This window comes from Narcine bancroftii, chromosome 9, assembly GCF_036971445.1.
Source record: "Narcine bancroftii isolate sNarBan1 chromosome 9, sNarBan1.hap1, whole genome shotgun sequence".
NCBI classification, from domain to species: domain Eukaryota; kingdom Metazoa; phylum Chordata; class Chondrichthyes; order Torpediniformes; family Narcinidae; genus Narcine; species Narcine bancroftii.
This window is the reverse complement of record NC_091477.1, coordinates 1,870,688-1,885,512: the sequence shown is the minus strand read 5'-3', so window position 1 is coordinate 1,885,512 and position 14,825 is coordinate 1,870,688.

Here is a 14,825-nt window from a genome sequence, read left to right as displayed (position 1 = left end):
GGATTTATGTAAATGTCAGGACTGCGGGGACTCTACAAGCATTTATGAAAATATCAGTACTGTGTAGACTCCACCAGAATTTATGAAAATATCAGGACTGAGGAGACTCTACAAGGATTTATTAAATTACCAGGACTGAGGAAACTGTATATAATTATTTATGAAAATATCAGGACTCATTATACACTACAAAGATTTATGAAATTATCAAGTCTGAGGAGACTCTGAAAGGAATTTTGAATATATCAGGACCAAGGACACTCTACAAGGATTTATGAAAAAACCAGGACTGAGGAGACTCTATAAGGATTTATGCAAATATCAGGACTGAGGAGACTCTACAAGGATTTATGAAAATATCAGAACTGCGGGGACTCTACAAGCATTTATGAAAATATCAGTACTCAGTCCACTCCACCAGGATTTATGAAAATATCAGGACTGAGGAGATTCTACAAGGATTTATTAAATTACCAGGACTGAGGAGACTGTATACAATTATTTATGAAAATATCAGGACTCAGGATATACTACAAAGATTTATGAAATTATCAAGACTGAGGAGACTCTACAAGGATTTATGCAAATATCAGGACTGAGTAGACTCTACAAGGATTTATGAAAAAATCAAGATTGAGGAGACTTTACAAGGATTTATGAAAATATCAGGACTGAGGAGACTTTACAAGGATTTATGAAAATATCAGGACTGAGGGGACTCTACAAGCATTTATGAAAATATCAGTACTGAGTAGACTCCACCAGGATTTATGAAAATATCAGGACTGAGGAGACTCTACAAAGATTTATTAAATTACCAGGACTGAGAAGACTGTATACAATTATTTATGAAAATATCAGGACTCAGGATACTCTACAAAGATTTATGAAATTATCAAGATTGAGGAGACTCTACATGGATTTATGAAAATATCAGGACTGAGGAGACTGTGTACAATTATTTATGAAAATATCAGGAATCAGGATACTCTACAAAGGTTTATGAAATTATCAAGTCTGAGGAGACTCTACAAGGATTTATGAAAATATCAGGACCGAGGACACTCTACAAGGATTTATGAAAAAATCAGGACTGAGGAAACTTTACAAGGATTTATGAAAATATCAGTACTGAGGGGACTGTACAAGCATTTATGAAAATATCAGGACCGAGGAGAATCTACAAGAATTTATGAAAATATCAGGACTGAGGAGACTTTACAAGGATTTATGAAAATATCAGGACTGAGGGGACTCTACAAGCATTTATGAAAATATCAATACTGAGTAGACTCCACCAGGATTTATGGAAATATCAGGACCGAGGAGACTCCACAAGGATTTAAGAAATTATCAGGACTGAGGAGACTTTACAAGCATTTATGAAAATATCAGTACTGAGTAGACTCAACCAGTATTTATGAAAATATCAGGACTCAGGAGACTCTACAAGGATTTATTAAATTACCAGGACTGAGGAGACTGTATACAATTATTTATGAAAATATCAGGACTCAAGATACTCTACAAAGAATTATGAAACTATCAAGACTGAGGAGACTCTAAAAGAATTGATTAAAATATCAGGACTGAGGAGACTCTACAAGGATTTATTAAATTACCAGGACTGAGGAAACTGTATATAATTATTTATGAAAATATCAGGACTCATTATACACTACAAAGATTTATGAAATTGTCAAGTCTGAGGAGACTCTGAAAGGAATTTTGAATATATCAGGACCAAGGACACTCTACAAGGATTTATGAAAAAACCAGGACTGAGGAGACTCTACAAGGATTTATGCAAATATCAGGACTGAGGAGACTCTACAAGGATTTATGAAAATATCAGAACTGCGGGGACTCTACAAGCATTTATGAAAATATCAGTACTCAGTCCACTCCACCAGGATTTATGAAAATATCAGGACTGAGGAGATTCTACAAGGATTTATTAAATTACCAGGACTGAGGAGACTGTATACAATTATTTATGAAAATATCAGGACTCAGGATATACTACAAAGATTTATGAAATTATCAAGACTGAGGAGACTCTACAAGGATTTATGCAAATATCAGGACTGCGGGGACTCTACAAGCATTTATGAAAATATCAATACTGTGTAGACTCCACCAGGATTTATGAAAATATCAGGACTGAGGAGACTCTACAAGGATTTATTAAATTACCAGGACTGAGAAGACTGTATACAATTATTTATGAAAATATCAGGACTCAGGATACTCTACAAAGATTTATGAAATTCTCAAGATTGAGGAGACTCTACAAGGATTTATGAAAATATCAGGACTGAGGAGACTTTACAAGGATTTATGAAAATAACAGGACTGAGGACACTCTACAAGGATTTATGAAAATATCAGGACTGAGGAGTCTTTACAATGATTTATGAGAATGTCTGGACTGAGGAGACTCTACAAGGATTCATTAAATTACCAGGACTGAGGAGACTGTATACAATTATTTATGAAAATATCAGGACTCTAGACACTCTACAAAGATTTATGAAATTATCAAGATTGAGGAGACTCTACAAGGATTTATGAAAATATCAGGACCGAGGAGAATCTACATGAATTTATGAAAATATCAGGACTGAGGAGACTTTACAAGGATTTATGAAAATATCAGGACTGAGGGGACTCCAGAAGCATTTATGAAAATATCAATACTGAGTAGACTCCACCAGGATTTATGGAAATATCAGGACCCAGGAGACTCCACAAGGATGTAAGAAAATATCAGGACTGAGGAGACTTTACAAGCATTTATGAAAATATCAGTACTGAGTAGACTCCACCAGTATTTATGAAAATATCAGGACTGAGGAGACTCTACAAGGATTTATTAAATTACCAGGACTTTGGAGACTGTATACAATTATTTATGAAAATATCAGGACTCAGGATACTCTACAAAGAATTATGAAACTATCAAGACTGAGGAGACTCTAAAAGGATTTATTAAAATATCAGGACTGAGGAGACTGTATACAATTATTTATGAAAATATCAGGAGTCAGGATACTCGACAAAGATTTATGAAAAAATCAGGACTGAGGAGACTCTACAAGGATTTATGAAAATATCAGGACCGAGGACACTCTAGAAGGATTTATGAAAAAATTAGGACTGAGGAGACTCTACAAGGATTTATGCAAATGTCAGGACTGAGTAGACTCTACAAGGATTTATGCAAATATCAGGACTGAGGAGACTTTACAAGGATTTATGAAAATATCAGGACTGAGGGGACTCTACAAGCATTTATGAAAATATCAGTACTGAGTAGACTCCACCAGGATTTATGAAAATATCAGGACTGAGGAGACTCTACAAGGATTTATTAAATTACCAGGACTGAGAAGACTGTATACAATTAATTATGTAAATATCAGGACTCAGGATACTCTACAAAGATTTATGAAATTATCAAGATTGAGGAGACTCTACAAGGATTTATGAAAATATCAGGACTGAGGAGACTGTGTACATTTATTTATGAAAATATCAGGAATCAGGATACTCTACAAAGGTTTATGAAATTATCAAGTCTGAGGAGACTCTAAAAGTATTTATGAATATATCAAGACCGAGGACACTCTACAAGGATTAATGAAAAAATCAGGACTGAGGAGTCTCTACAAGGATTTATGCAAATATCAGGACTGAGGAGACTCTCCAAGGATTTATGAAAATATCAGGACTGAGGGGACTCTACAAGCATTTATGAAAATATCAGCACTGAGTAGACTCCACCAGGATTTATGAAAATATCAGGACTGAGGAGACTCTACAAGGATTTATTAAATTACCAGGACTCAAAAGACTGTATACAATTATTTATGAAAATATCAGGACTCAGGATACTCTACAAAGATTTATGAAATTATCAAGATTGAGGAGACTCTACAAGGATTTATGAAAATATCAGGACTGAGGAGACTTTACAAGGATTTATGAAAAATCAGGACTGAGGAGACTCTACAAGGATTTATGAAAATATCAGGACTGAGGAGACTCTACGAGGATTTATTAAATTACCAGGACTGAGGAAACTGTAAATAATTATTTATGAAAATATCAGGACTCATTATACACTACAAAGATTTATGAAATTATCAAGACTGAGGAGACTCTAAAAGGATTTATGAAAATATCAGCACCGAGGACACTCTCCAAGGATTTCTGAAAAAATCAGGACTGAGGAGACTGTATACAATTATTTATGAAAATATCAGGAATCAGGATACTCTACAAAGGTTTATGCAATTATCAAGTCTGAGGAGACTCTGAAAGGAATTTTGAATATATCAGGACCGAGGACACTCTACAAGGATTTATGAAAAAATCAGGACTGAGGAGACTCTACAAGGATTTATGAAAATATCAGGACTGAGGAGACTCTACAAGGATTTATGAAAAAATCAAACCTGAGGAGACTCTACAAGGATTTATGATAAAATCAAGACTGAGGAGACTCTACAAGGATTTATGCAAATATCAGGACTGAGGAGACTTTACAAGGATTTATGAAAATATCAGGACTGCGGGGACTCTACAAGCATTTATGAAAATATCAGTATACTCCACCAGGATTTATGAAAATATCAGGACTGAGGAGACTCTACAAGGATTTATTAAATTACCAGGACTGAGAAGACTGTATACAATTATTTATGAAAATATCAGGACTCAGGATACTAAACAAAGATTTATGAAATTCTCAAGATTGAGGAGACTCTAGAAGGATTTATGAAAATAACAGGACTGAGGAGACTCTACAAGGATTTATGAAAATATCAGGACTGAGGAGTCTTTACAATGATTTATGAAAATGTCAGCACTGAGGAGACGCTACAAAGATTTATGAAAATATTAGGACTGAGGAGACTCTTCAAGGGTTTATTAAAATATCAGGACTGAGGAGACTCTACAAGGATTTATGAAAAAATCTGGATTGAGGAGACACTACAAGGATTTATGTAAATGTCAGGACTGAGGAGACGCTGCAGCGATTTATGAAAATATTAGGACTAAGGAGACTCTTCAAGGATTTATAAAAATATCAGGACTGAGGAGACTCTTCAAGGATATATGAAAATATAAGGACCGAGGAGACTCCACAAGGATTTAAGAAAATATCAGGACTGAGGAGACTTTACAAGCATTTATGAAAATATCAGGACTGAGGAGACTCTACAAGGATTTATTAAATTACCAGGACTGAGGAGACTGTATACAATTATTTATGAAAATATCAGGACTCAGGATACTCGAGAAGGATTTATGAAATTACCAAGACTGAGGACACTCTAAAAGGATTTATGAAATTATCAAGTCTGAGGAGACTCTAAAAGGATTTATGAATATATCAGGACCGAGGACACTCTACAAGGATTTATGAAAATATCAGGACTGAGGAGACTCTACAATGATTTATGAAAATATCACGACTGAGGGGACTCTACAAGCATTTATGAAATTATCAGTACTGAGTAGACTCCACCAGTATTTATGAAAATATCAGGACTGAGGAGACTCTACAAGGATTTATTAAATTACCAGGACTGAGAAGACTGTATACAATTATTTATGAAAATATCAGGACTTTGGATACACTACAAAGATTTATGAAATTATCAAGACTGAGCAGACTCTAAAAGGATTTATGAAAATATCAGGACCGAGGACATTCTACAAGGATTTATGAAAAAATCAGGACTGAGGAGACTCTACATGGATTTTTGCAAATATCAGAACTGAGGAGACTCTACAAGGATTTATGAAAAAATCAAGATTGAGGAGACTTTACAAGGATTTATGAAAATATCAGGACTGAGGAGACTCTACAAGGATTTATGAAAATATCAGGACTGCGGGGACTCTACAAGCATTTATGAAAATATCAGTACTGTGTAGACTACACCAGGATTTATGAAAATATCAGGACTGAGGAGACTCTACAAGGATTTATTAAATTACCAGGACTGAGAAGACTGTATACAATTATTTATGAATATATCAGGACTCAGGATACTCTACAAAGACTTATGAAATTCTCAAGATTGAGGAGACTCTACAAGGATTTATGAAAATATCAGGACTGAGGAGACTTTACAAGGATTTATGAAAATAACAGCACTGAGGAGACTCTACAAGGATTTATGAAAATATCAGGACTGAGGAGTCTTTACAATGATTTATGAAAATGTCAGGACTGAGGAGACGCTATAAAGATTTATGAAAATATTAGGACTGAGGAGACTCTTCAAGGGTTTATTAAAATATCAGGACTGAGGAGACTGTACAAAGATTTATGAAATTATCCAGATTGAGGAGACTCTACAAGCATTTATGAAAATATCATGACTGAGCAGACTTTACAAGGATTTATGAAAATATCAGGACTGAGGAGACTCTACAAGGATTTATTAAATTACCACGACTGAGGAAACTGTATATAATTATTTATGAAAATATCAGGACTCATTATACACTACAAAGATTTATGAAATTATCAAGACTGAGGAGACTCTAAAAGGATTTATGAAAATATCAGCACCGAGGACACTCTACAAGGATTTCTGAAAAAATCAGGACTGAGGAGACGGTATACAATTATTTATGAAAATATCAGGAATCAGGATACTCTACAAAGGTTTATGCAATTATCAAGTCTGAGGAGACTCTGAAAGGAATTTTGAATATATCAGGACCGAGGACACTCTACAAGGATTTATGAAAAAATCAGGACTGAGGAGACTCTACAAGGATTTATGCAAATATCAGGACTGAGGAGACTCTACAAGCATTTATGAAAATATCAGTACTCAGTCCACTCCACCAGGATTTATGAAAATATCAGGACTGAGGAGATTCTACAAGGATTTATTAAATTACCAGGACTGAGGAGACTGTATACAATTATTTATGAAAATATCAGGACTCAGGATATACTACAAAGATTTATGACATTATCAAGACTGAGGAGACTCTACAAGGATTTATGCAAATATCAGGACTGAGTAGACTCTACAAGGATTTATGCAAATATCAGAACTGAGGAGACTCTACAAGGATTTATGAAAAAATCAAGATTGAGGAGACTTTACAAGGATTTATGAAAATATAAGGACTGAGGAGACTCTACAAGGATTTATGAAAATATCAGGTCCGAGGAGAATCTACAAGAATTTATGAAAATATCAGGACTGAGGAGACTTTACAAGGATTTATGAAAATATCAGGACTGAGGAAACTCTACAAGGATTTATTAAATTACCAGGACTGAGAAGACTGTATACAATTATTTATGAAAATATCAGGACTTTGGATACACTACAAAGATTTATGAAATTATCAAGACTGAGCAGACTCTAAAAGGATTTATGAAAATATCAGGACCGAGGACATTCTACAAGGATTTATGAAAAAATCAGGACTGAGGAGACTCTACATGGATTTTTGCAAATATCAGAACTGAGGAGACTCTACAAGGATTTATGAAAAAATCAAGATTGAGGAGAATTTACAAGGATTTATGAAAATATCAGGACTGAGGAGACTCTACAAGGATTTATGAAAATATCAGGACTGCGGGGACTCTACAAGCATTTATGAAAATATCAGTACTGTGTAGACTACACCAGGATTTATGAAAATATCAGGACTGAGGAGACTCTACAAGGATTTATTAAATTACCAGGACTGAGAAGACTGTATACAATTATTTATGAATATATCAGGACTCAGGATACTCTACAAAGACTTATGAAATTCTCAAGATTGAGGAGACTCTACAAGGATTTATGAAAATATCAGGACTGAGGAGACTTTACAAGGATTTATGAAAATAACAGCACTGAGGAGACTCTACAAGGATTTATGAAAATATCAGGACTGAGGAGTCTTTACAATGATTTATGAAAATGTCAGGACTGAGGAGACGCTATAAAGATTTATGAAAATATTAGGACTGAGGAGACTCTTCAAGGGTTTATTAAAATATCAGGACTGAGGAGACTGTACAAAGATTTATGAAATTATCAAGATTGAGGAGACTCTACAAGCATTTATGAAAATATCATGACTGAGCAGACTTGACAAGGATTTATGAAAATATCAGGACTGAGGAGACTCTACAAGGATTTATTAAATTACCACGACTGAGGAAACTGTATATAATTATTTATGAAAATATCAGGACTCATTATACACTACAAAGATTTATGAAATTATCAAGACTGAGGAGACTCTAAAAGGATTTATGAAAATATCAGCACCGAGGACACTCTACAAGGATTTCTGAAAAAATCAGGACTGAGGAGACTGTATACAATTATTTATGAAAATATCAGGAATCAGGATACTCTACAAAGGTTTATGCAATTATCAAGTCTGAGGAGACTCTGAAAGGAATTTTGAATATATCAGGACCGAGGACACTCTACAAGGATTTATGAAAAAAATCAGGACTGAGGAGACTCTACAAGGATTTATGCAAATATCAGGACTGAGGAGACTCTACAAGCATTTATGAAAATATCAGAACTGAGTCCACTCCACCAGGATTTATGAAAATATCAGGACTGAGGAGATTCTACAAGGATTTATTAAATTACCAGGACTGAGGAGACTGTATACAATTATTTATGAAAATATCAGGACTCAGGATATACTACAAAGATTTATGACATTATCAAGACTGAGGAGACTCTACAAGGATTTATGCAAATATCAGGACTGAGTAGACTCTACAAGGATTTATGCAAATATCAGGACTGAGGAGACTTTACAAGGATTTATGAAAATATCAGGACTGAGGGGACTCTACAAGCATTTATGAAAATATCAGTACTGAGTAGACTCCACCAGGATTTATGAAAATATCAGGACTGAGGAGTCTCTACAAAGATTTATTAAATTACCAGGACTGAGAAGAGTGTATACAATTATTTATGAAAATATTAGGACTCAGAATACTCTACAAAGATTTATGAAATTATCAAGATTGAGGAGACTCTACATGGATTTATGAAAATATCAGGACTGAGGAGACTGTGTACAATTATTTATGAAAATATCAGGAATCAGGATACTCTACAAAGGTTTATGAAATTATCAAGTCAGAGGAGACTCTAAAAGGATTTATGAAAATATCAGGACCGAGGACACTCTACAAGGATTTATGAAAAAATCAGGACTGAGGAGACTGTATACAATTATTTATGAAAATATCAGGAATCAGGATACTCTTCAAAGGTTTATGAAATTATCAAGTCTGAGGAGACTCTAAAAGGATTTATGAAAATATCAGGACCGAGGACACTCTACAAGGATTTATGAAAAAATCAGGACTGAGGAGACTCTACAAGGATTTTTGCAAATATCAGGACTGAGGAGACTCTACAAGGATTTATGAAAAAATCAGGACCGAGGAGAATCTAAAAGAATTTATGAAAATATCAGGACTGAGGAGACTTTACAAGGATTTATGAAAATATCAGGACTGAGGGGACTCTACAAGCATTTATGAAAATATCAATACTGAGTAGACTCCACCAGGATTTATGGAAATATCAGGACCGAGGAGACTCCACAAGGATTTAAGAAAATGTCAGGACTGAGGAGACTTTACAAGCATTTATGAAAATATCAGGACTGAGTAGACTCTACAAGGATTTATTAAATTACCAGGACTGAGGAGACTGTATACAATTATTTATGAAAATATCAAGACTCAGTATACTCGACAAAGATTTATGAAAATATCAGGACTGAGGAGACTCTACAAGGATTTATGAAAATATCAGGACTGAGGAGACTCTACAAGGATTTATGAAAATATCAGGACTGCGGGGACTCTACAAGCATTTATGAAAATATCAGTACTGTGTAGACTCCACCAGGATTTATGAAAATATCAGGACTGAGGAGACTCTACAAGGATTCATTAAATTACCAGGACTGAGAAGACTGTATACAATTATTTATGAAAATATCAGGACTCAGGATATACTACAAAGATTTATGACATTATCAAGACTGAGGAGACTCTACAAGGATTTATGCAAATATCAGGACTGAGTAGACTCTACAAGGATTTATGCAAATATCAGGACTGAGGAGACTTTTCAAGGATTTATGAAAATATCAGGACTGAGGGGACTCTACAAGCATTTATGAAAATATCAGTACTGAGTAGACTCCACCAGGATTTATGAAAATATCAGGACTGAGGAGTCTCTACAAAGATTTATTAAATTACCAGGACTGAGAAGAGTGTATACAATTATTTATGAAAATATTAGGACTCAGAATACTCTACAAAGATTTATGAAATTATCAAGATTGAGGAGACTCTACATGGATTTATGAAAATATCAGGACTGAGGAGACTGTGTACAATTATTTATGAAAATATCAGGAATCAGGATACTCTACAAAGGTTTATGAAATTATCAAGTCAGAGGAGACTCTAAAAGGATTAATGAAAATATCAGGACCGAGGACACTCTACAAGGATTTATGAAAAAATCAGGACTGAGGAGACTGTATACAATTATTTATGAAAATATCAGGAATCAGGATACTCTTCAAAGGTTTATGAAATTATCAAGTCTGAGGAGACTCTAAAAGGATTTATGAAAATATCAGGACCGAGGACACTCTACAAGGATTTATGAAAAAATCAGGACTGAGGAGACTCTACAAGGATTTTTGCAAATATCAGGACTGAGGAGACTCTACAAGGATTTATGAAAAAATCAGGACCGAGGAGAATCTAAAAGAATTTATGAAAATATCAGGACTGAGGAGACTTTACAAGGATTTATGAAAATATCAGGACTGAGGGGACTCTACAAGCATTTATGAAAATATCAATACTGAGTAGACTCCAGCAGGATTTATGGAAATATCAGGACCGAGGAGACTCCACAAGGATTTAAGAAAATGTCAGGACTGAGGAGACTTTACAAGCATTTATGAAAATATCAGGACTGAGTAGACTCTACAAGGATTTATTAAATTACCAGGACTGAGGAGACTGTATACAATTATTTATGAAAATATCAAGACTCAGTATACTCGACAAAGATTTATGAAAATATCAGGACTGAGGAGACTCTACAAGGATTTATGAAAATATCAGGACTGAGGAGACTCTACAAGGATTTATGAAAATATCAGGACTGCGGGGACTCTACAAGGATTTCTGAAAAAATCAGGACTGAGGCAACTCGACAAGCATCTATGAAAATATCAGTACTGAGTAGACTCCACCAGGATTTATGAAAATATCAGGACTGAGGAGGGTCTACAAGGATTTATTAAATTACCAGGACTGAGGAGAATGTGTCCAATTATTTATGAAAATATCGGGACTCAGGATACTCTACAAAGAATTATGAAACTATCAAGACTGAGGAGACTCTAAAAGGATTTATGAAAATATCAGGACTGAGGACAATCTACAAGGATTTATGAAAAATCAGGACTGAGGAGACTCTACAAGGATTTATGCAAATATCAGGACTGAGGAGACTCTACAAGGATTTATGCAAATATCAGGACAGAGGAGACCCAACAAGGATTTATGAAAAATCAGGACCGAGGAGACTCTACAAGGATTTATGAAAATATCAGGACCGAGGAGACTCTACAAGGATTTATGAAAATATCAGGACTGAGGAGACTCTACAAGGATTTATGAAAATATCAGGACTGAGGGGACTCTACAAGGATTTATGAAAAAATCAGGACTGAGGCCACTCTGCAAGCATTTATGAAAATATCAGTACTGAGTAGACACCACCAGGATTTATGAAAATATCAGGACTGAGGAGACTCTACAAGGATTTATTAAATTACCAGGACTCAGAAGACTGTATACAATTATTTATGAAAATATCAGGACTGAGGAGACTTTACAAGGATTTATGAAAATATCAGGACTGAGGGGACTCTACAAGCATTTATGAAAATATCAGTACTGAGTAGACTCCACCAGGATTTATGAAAATATCAGGACTGAGGAGACTCTACAAGGATTTATTAAATTACCAGGACTGAGAAGACTGTATACAATTATTTATGAAAATATCAGGACTCAGGATACTCTACAAAGATTTATGAAATTATCAAGATTGAGGAGACTCTACAAGGATTTATGAAAATATCAGGACTGAGGAGACTGTGTACAATTATTTATGAAAATATCAGGAATCAGGATACTCTACAAATGTTTATGAAATTATCAAGTCTGAGGAGACTCTGAAACGAATTTTGAATATATCAGGACCGAGGACACTCTACAAGGATTTATGAAAAAATCAGGACTGAGGAGACTCTACAAGGATTTATGCAAATATCAGGACTGAGGAGACTCTACAAGGATTTATGAAACTATCAGAACTGCGGGGACTCTCCAAGCATTTATGAAAATATCAGTACACAGTCCACTCCACCAGGATTTATGAAAATATCAGGAATGAGGAGATTCTACAAGGATTTATTAAATTACCAGGACTGAGGAGACTGTACACAATTATTTATGAAAATATCAGAACTCAGGATATACTACAAAGATTTATGAAATTATCAAGACTGAGGAGACTCTACAAGGATTTCTGCAAATATCAGGACTGAGTGGACTCTACAAGGATTTATGCAAATATCAGGACTGAGGAGACTTTACAAGGATTTATGAAAATATCAGGACTGAGGGGACTCTACAAGCATTTATGAAAATATCAGTACTGAGTAGACTCCACCAGGATTTATGAAAATATCAGGACTGAGGAGACTCTACAAAGATTTATTAAATTACCAGGACTGAGAAGACTGTATACAATTATTTATGAAAATATCAGGACTCAGGATACTCTGCAAAGATTTATGAAATTATCAAGATTGAGGAGACTCTACATAGATTTATGAAAATATCAGGACTGAGGGGACTCTACAGCATTTATGAAAATATCAGGACTGAGGAGACTTTACAAGGATTTATGAAAATATCAGGACTGAGGGGACTCTACAAGCATTTATGAAAATATCAATACTGAGTAGACTCCACCAGGATTTATGGAAATATCAGGACCCAGGAGACTCCACAAGGATTTAAGAAATTATCAGGACTGAGGAGACTTTACAAGCATTTATGAAAATATCAGGACTGAGTAGACTCAACCAATATTTATGAAAATATCAGGACTCAGGAGACTCTACAAGGATTTATTAAATTACCAGGACTGAGGAGACTGTATACAATTATTTATGAAAATATCAGGACTCAAGATACTCTACAAAGAATTATGAAACTATCAAGACTGAGGAGACTCTAAAAGAATTTATTAAAATATCAGGACTGAGGAGACTCTACAAGGATTTATTAAATTACCAGAACTGAGGAGACTGTATACAATTATTTATGAAAATATCAGGACTCAGGATACTCGACAAAGATTTATGAAAAAATCAGGACTGAGGAGACTCTACAAGGATTTATGAAAATATCAGGACTGCGGGGACTCTACAAGCATTTATGAAAATATCAATACTGTGTAGGCTCCACCAGGATTTATGAAAATATCAGGACTGAGGAGACTCTACAAGGATTTATTAAATTACCAGGACTGAGAAGACTGTATACAATTATTTATGAAAATATCAGGACTCAGGATACTCTACAAAGATTTATGAAATTCTCAAGATTGAGGAGACTCTACAAGGATTTATGAAAATATCAGGACTGAGGAGACTTTACAAGGATTTATGAAAATAACAGGACTGAGGAGACTCTACAAGGATTTATGAAAATATCAGGTCTGAGGAGTCTTTACAATGATTTATGAAAATGTCAGGACTGAGGAGACTCTACAAGTATTCATTAAATTACCAGGACTGAGGAGACTGTATACAATTATTTATGAAAATATCAGAACTCTAGACACTCTACAAAGATTTATGAAATTATCAAGATTGAGGAGACTCTACAAGGATTTATGAAAATATCAGGACCGAGGAGAATCTACAAGAATTTATGAAAATATCAGGACTGAGGGGACTCTACAAGCATTTATGAAAATATCAATACTGAGTAGACACCACCAGGATTTATGGAAATATCAGGACCCAGGAGACTCCACAAGGATTTAAGAAAATATCAGGACTGAGGAGACTTTACAAGCATTTATGAAAATATCAGTACTGAGTAGACTCCACCAGTATTTATGAAAATATCAGGACTGAGGAGACTCTACAAGGATTTATTAAATTACCAGGACTGAGGAGACTGTATACAATTATTTATGAAAATATCAGGACTCAAGATACTCTACAAAGAATTATGAAACTATCAAGACTGAGGAGACTCTAAAAGAATTTATTAAAATATCAGGACTGAGGAGACTCTACAAGGATTTATTAAATTACCAGGACTGAGGAGACTGTATACAATTATTTATGAAAATATCAGGACTCAGGATACTCGTCAAAGATTTATGAAAAAATCAGGACTGAGGAGACTCTACAAGGATTTATGAAAATATCAGGACTGCGGGGACTCTACAAGCATTTATGAAAATATCAATACTGTGTAGACTCCACCAGGATTTATGAAAATATCAGGACTGAGGAGACTCTACAAGGATTTATTAAATTACCAGGACTGAGAAGACTGTATACAATTATTTATGAAAATATCAGGACTCAGGATACTCTACAAAGATTTATGAAATTCTCAAGATTGATGAGAATCTACAAGGATTTATGAAAATATCAGGACTGAGGAG